We start from the raw sequence: 6,790 nt of genomic DNA on the forward strand, positions 1-6,790 counted from the left end.
AAAACCATGGCTTGGGTCAGGCACACCTTAGTCATAAAAGTGACATCTTTGTTTTTTAAGACTTTAAAGAGTTATTTTGCAACAGATTTGCCCAATGCATCATTCGATTTCTTAACTCCTGCTTCCACGAGTGCTGATTGTTGATCCAAGTAAAATGAAATCCTTGACAACTATAATATTTTCTGTTTATCATGGTGTTGCGTATTAGCATCAGTTGTAAGGATTTTTGCTTTCTATATGTTAAGGTGCAATCCAGACTGAAGGTTGTAGTCTTTGATCTTTATCAGTGCTTCAAGTACTGTTCATTTTTGGCAAGCAAGGTTATGTCATCTGCATATTGCAAGTTGTTAATGAGTCTTCCTCAATTCCCGATGCCACGTTCTTCTTCATATTGTCCAATTTCTCAGGTTATCTGCTCAGCATACAGATTGAATAAGTGTCATGAAAGGATACACTGGCACATACCTTTTCCAATTTTACACCAAAAAGTATCCCCTTATACTATTCAAACGGCAGCCTCTTGGTCTATGCTCAGCATTTGCTGTAGGCTGGACATTCTGCTAGTTGCTGATGATAAAGGCATCTCATTCCGCTTGAAACTTAACTCTAACGGAAGCCGTATTAGTCAAATAATCATAAAAACGAATGTAAAATCACCAATTTGACAAGAGAGAAATAGGGCAATTTGATGTGGACAGGGTGGGCAGAGAACACTTCTTTCAAAAAGCAATTTCCCAACTAAATTATAAAAAAATAAATAATCATTAACTAGATATAGAGAGAAGAAAAGAGCATATAAAGTAGTGGGAACACTACGTGTGAAGGCACTGTGACAAGGAATTGAACAACAGTTGCAAACAAGAGGCCGAAGGAAAGCATAATGAGAGAAAAAGCAAGAGTGATATCTAAGGTATGGGTCATGCAATGCCTTATAAAAGTCATGAATGGTATTGATTTAATCCTTGTCTTATTTTTATTCTGTTGTTTTTTTTTTAAAATAAATTTTATTTACTTAATTAATTTTTCATTTATTTTTCTCTACCATTATTTAATGATATAAATTCTCCTTTCAGAAAGATTTAAATAAAAATATTGCGTCAGTTTGAATAAAAAATAGTTCTTTAAATAATAATATAAATGGCACTCAGATATACCAAAAAGCTTAAAGGTGTTACAGGAATGACTCTCTTAGCTATCTAGAACTGCTATAACAGAAATACTGCAAGTGGGTGGCTTTAATAAACGGAAATCTATTTTTCATAGTTCAGGAGGCTAGCAGTTCAAATTCAGGGCACTGACTCTAGAGGAAGGCTTTCCCTCTCTCTTGGCTCTGGCGGAAAGTAGTTGTTCCCTTGGTTCCTTGGAGATTGTCATGTAGCTTGGCATCTGTCTTTTCCCGTCTGTGCTTGCTTAATCTGCTTTGTTATGCCTCAAAAGAAATTGACTTCAGGTACACCCTACACTAATACGGCCTCATTAATGTAACAAAACCCTATTTCCAAATGGGATTATAACCACAGATATAGTAGGGTTTACAACACATATTTTTTGAGAATACTATTTACTCCATAACATTCTACACTTTGGCCCCCCAAAATCCATGTCCTTCCTACATGCAAAACACATTCACCCCATCACATCATCCTAAAAGTCTTAAATGAACTCCAAGCCCAAATCTCACTTTCTGAATCATCTAAATCAAATATGGATGGTATTTCAGGCATATCCCATCCTAGAGCAAAATTCCTCTGCATCTGTGAACTTATGAAATCTAGAAGTTATCTGTTTCCAAAGTAAGGAGACCTGATGGACCAGTAGTTAAAGTGCTTGGCTGCTAAAGAAGGTTGGCAGTTCTAATTGACCAACCACTCCAAGGGAGAAAGATGTGACAGTTTGCTTCCGTAAAGATTGTTGTTGTTGTTAGATGCCCTTGAGTCAGTTACGACTCATTGTGACTCTGTACAACAAAACAAAACACTGCCAGGTCCTGTGCCATCCTCACAATCGCTGCTATGTTCGAGCCCAATGCTGTAGCCGTTGTGTCAATCCATGTAGCCGAGGGTCTTCCTCTTTTTCACCATAAAGATTACAGCCTTGGAAACCCTATGAGGCAATTCTACTCTGTCTTATGGGGTCACTATGACTCAGAATTGACTCAATGGCAACAGGGGCTTTCAAAGCACAATGGTGGAACATGCACAAGGTAGATATTTCCATTACAAGGGAGAACTTGGAGAGAAAGAAGGGATAATGTGCACCAAGTAAATCCAAAACACAGACAAATTAAATTAGCTCTGAAGGGTTGAAAATAATCCCGTCTTCTCTGAGACCATCTGAGCAATGGCCCTGCCCTCCATACTCTGGGTGTTGGCCATGCTTTCCAGATTCTGAGAGACTCCTTGGCCATGGGTAGAGGCCCCAACCTCATAGTCTCACCTCTGGGTAGCCTAGTTCTCCTATTCCACTTGTGTGCTAACTCCATGCCCTTAGCCTCACTAGGATACATTCTCCTGTCCCTTGGGCATGGTAGCCTCACTCCCTTAACTTTAGGTGCCCTCCCAATCTTCTTGGCTCACCTTAATGGCAGCCCCACACTCTGGGACCAAACTGATGGAGATCCGACTCTTTGAAACCTAGTAGGCTGTGGTTCTACCCTTTAAAATCTTGGAGCCCATAACTCCATGCTTTGAAACGTAGCAGTTCTTGGACCTTTGAAAGTGAGTCAACCCTGCTTCCAGTGTTCCTCCCAACATTTCTGCTGATCTCTAAGCTGTTCCAGGGATGGTCCTTTTTTTTTAAGAAGAAAACAGGTTTAGCTCCCTTGGCCTGTTTCCTGCCTGTAGAATTCCAAGAGGCAGACAACTTTTCTTTCTTTCATCCTATGTCTGTCCTCTTCATTCTAAGCTAATGAATCTCCTGCTGTGGTAGTTGGTAAGATCCTTTAATCACATGTTTAATCTCTTTAACAAAAGGTTGAGTACGATGTTCTTTGGTGAGAGTTTCAGGGCACAAGTCCTTAGTTCATAAAAAAGAATTTCCCAAATTTTTAAGTTCTTGTTTCATTTTGTGTAGTTCATTTTTAAATTCATTTCTTTCCTGCTTTGTCCTACTGTAAGCTGCAAGGAGAAACCACACTGCCCATTTAAGATCTTGCTTAGAAATTTCCACAGCCAAATATCCAAGTTCATCACGTAAAAGTTCTACCTCCACCAAATATGTGAACATAATACAGGCATGTTTTATTGCCACTACATGAAAAGCATTGCCTTTCCTTCATTATCCAATCTCATGTTTATCATTCCCTTCTAAAGCCTCACTGGAAGCACATTTAACATCACATTTCTGCTAACATTCTCTTAATGGCACCATAAGTTTTCCCTAAGGTGATAGAAATTTTCTCTATAGATCTCCTCACCTCTTTCTAAGCCCTCACCGGAATTACTTTTGACATCCATAAATCTACCAAAGGTCACTTCAAGGAGATCTAGGCTTTTACTGTTCAGCACCTTAAAACCCTTTCAGCCTCTACCCCTTACCCAATTCCAAAACTACATCCATTTTAGTTTTAGGTATTCGTTATAGCAGCACCCCACTCTCTGGTACCAAATTTTGTCTTAGCTATCAAGTGCTGCTATCACAGTAATACCACTAGTGGATGGCTTTAACAAACAGAAATTTATTTTCTCAAAGTTAAGGAGGCTAGCAGTCTGAATTCAGGGTACTGACTCTGGAGAAAGTCTTTCTTCTCTGTTAGCTCAGGCGGAAGGTACTAGCCTCTTTTCAGCTTCTGTTTCTTGGTTCTTTGGAGATATCATGTGGCTTGGCATCTATCTTTCCCCACCTATGCTTGCTTGCTGCTTGCTTAATCTGCTCTTTTATATCTCAAAAGAGATTGACTTCAGACACACCCTACACTAATACTGCCTCATTACATAATAAAGAAAAACCAAATGAGCTTATAGCCACAGGCATAATAGAGTTTACAACACATATTTTTGGGGGAACATAATTCAATCCACAACACTGACTAAAGCTTGTGAAACACTGCTTTAGGCTAATTGCATTTTGGGGGTTAAAGAATTGAGATTTACAGAGATTGCTTTTTATTAGGGTTGTTATGAGTTGGAATCAATTTGACGGCAATGGGTTACAGGTAATTTTCCTTAAAATCGATCAAACTTTTTGAAGGAAAATGAAACAAATAAATAGTAATACCAACATCATTTTTTTTAGTATTTTTTAGATCATTTGTAAATAGAACTTCAATTTTTTTCAGAAACTTTGTTGCCTTATGCCACATGAAATAAAGGACTAGATACATGGTCCATTTGTGTTCTCAGATTTTACTGCTTAGCATGTAAATTCCTAAGGAAAATACTTAATGAGTTCTAATCTTAGTGTCCTGGATTATGGCAAGCTTGAAGAGCAAGTTTGATGGTTAAATATGCTACTCCATGAGGGGCCGGGGTGAAGTGTTCCCATACTTCTCAACTCTTCTTTACTGCATTAGTGGTTTCAAATAGAATTTTGCATGTCCACTAAAAATAATCCAACTATCCAAGTAAAAGAACAGGAAAAAAAAAAAAAAAAAAAACTAGAGAGTAATTGACTCGTTGGCAATGGGTTAATTTTTTTTTGCTCATGAATTAACCTCCTCCTCCATGCGTTCTCAGACTCTTTTATATAGACTACCTATGGTGACACTTGCTGAGTGAAGACTACGTGCCAGGGACAGTGCTAAAGTCTACAGATTCAATATCTCAATTAGCAGTCACAAAAAAACTATCAGGTTAAGATTTTATTATCACCATTTTAAAGATATGAGAATTGAGGGTCAGTGAGTATGAGCACCTTGGTCACAGCTGCATGACTAGTTACTCATGCTTATACTCACTGAGTAACTGGAGCCAGAAATAGTGAATCAAACCCAGGGAAATCTGACTACAGAGTGCCTGCCTGTGTGCTCCATGGGCACAATAGGCATTTATAAAATATAAATATCTAGAAATGATACAAAAGAACACCTTCTAAACTCATGACCTTGGATGACTAAATGAAAAGCCTAGAGAAGGAACTTAACTGATATCGAACATGCTTCAACTCTGTCATTTAGCACTGAAATCTTTTATTCCAGTTACTCTGGGATCTATTTCCCATCTATGAGTTACATAATATAAAGCATTTGTATTGCTACCTGACCAAAACACAAACATAAGCGCCAACAGCCTGGAAACTACTTGTTAGCATATAAATCAGTAGGAGATTATAAATTTCTAGTACTTTCAGGTTCTGTGTCAGATTTAGGAAGGGCAGTTGCCAGAAAGCCACATTGCTTGGAACAATATCTGAATTACTGGCATTGGGTATTGCCGTATTGATTTATTGATTAAAACAACATAATAATCCACAGGCTTAAGTGGCATCTGGAAAAAGTGAGTATGTTTTGATGCAAGTAGAATTTTTTAAGTATAAAATTATTACTATATATTTACTTATTTTTGTGGAAAATTTCTTTTAGGATGTGTCTCAGAAAACCCCTAAGGTTTTAAGTGATATTTTCTCACTGAATTTATTTTTATTTTTTTTCATGAGGAATCCTTAATTAAAACATCACCACAATTATCACATCTAAAGAAAAATTCCTCAATATCAAAATTTTCCCAATTGTTTAATCATTTTTTTGTAAGTTTACATTTTTTTTTTAATGTGAACCAAAATAATGGCTGTCTTTCATGATTTATTAAAATGTCTTCTAAGGTAGGGTTTACAATTTCATCTCTTTACATTTTTCTTAATTTTTTGGTGGGGTGGGAGGGTGAATTGGATTATTTTTCAGTAGTTTCTCACATTCTGGAATTTGCTGATAGCAACCTAGCAGTGTCTTTTGTTTGCTTGCTTTGTTTTTTTAAACATTCAAGTTTTTATTGAACATTTTATTAAAAGAGTTTAGTCAAAAAGACCAAGGTCCATGTCATCAGGAGATGCCTTACATTCTTCATTCTTTGCTTCCACTTTCTTCTCCTCAGCTGATACAGCAGGGCTGGAGAGGACAGGTCCTCCCACTAGTGCAGTGCTCCTTGTGGCCAGAGGTCCACCAGCCCCTCCTTTGCAGATGAGACTTCTCATGTTCACGTTGACCAGGGCATTTGCAAACCAGCCAGCCCAGAAAGGTTCCACATTTACACCAGATCTTTAATGAGCGCGTTGATCTTCTCCTTCATGACCATCACCTGCAAGATGACAGCCACTACAGGATGAAGACCTGTAGATGCAGGCGAGTTCCCAGACAGAGGCCATGGTGCAAGCACGTGATAGAATGGTGGCTGCCTGCATCATGCTAGTCACCAGATGAAGTGAGGACCTCACCCCAGCATGGCCTTAGCTTCCTCGGAAGAACCGAGCACCTCAGCAGTCACAGAGGAAAGGGCACCAGCACTGTTTTTAGCATGACTGCCTTCCATATTTCTTGTGATTTGGTAGTCAGGTCCAAAGGATTGATTCAGATTCATTTCAGGAGTTTGTGGGCAGGCTACTTTCTAGGTGGTGGTGCATATTTCCACCAGGAGGCATATAATGTCTCCTCTTGCCTTTTATGATATTATCAGTCATTAATGATCATTGCCTAGATCCTTTATTTCATTTGGTTGATAAAGATGATATTCTCATTTTAACCTTCCTTCTTCTTTTGTTAACTACAATAGTTCTAAAAGGAGAAACGCCTCCATATCAACACTTTTGTCAGCTGGACTGTAGTTTACAAGTAGTGTCCAACTTACTGGAGTTATGCGAC

The 6,790-nt window shown here is 38.3% G+C and overlaps 1 pseudogene; it reads right to left on the bottom strand.

Annotated features, from left to right (window-relative positions):
• Positions 1-5,946: 5,946 nt before the first annotated feature.
• On the bottom strand, positions 5,947-6,297 carry LOC126076704 (60S acidic ribosomal protein P1-like; annotated as a pseudogene).
• Positions 6,298-6,790: the final 493 nt, after the last annotated feature.

The sequence above is a fragment of the Elephas maximus genome, chromosome 5, assembly GCF_024166365.1.
Source record: "Elephas maximus indicus isolate mEleMax1 chromosome 5, mEleMax1 primary haplotype, whole genome shotgun sequence".
Taxonomy (NCBI): domain Eukaryota; kingdom Metazoa; phylum Chordata; class Mammalia; order Proboscidea; family Elephantidae; genus Elephas; species Elephas maximus.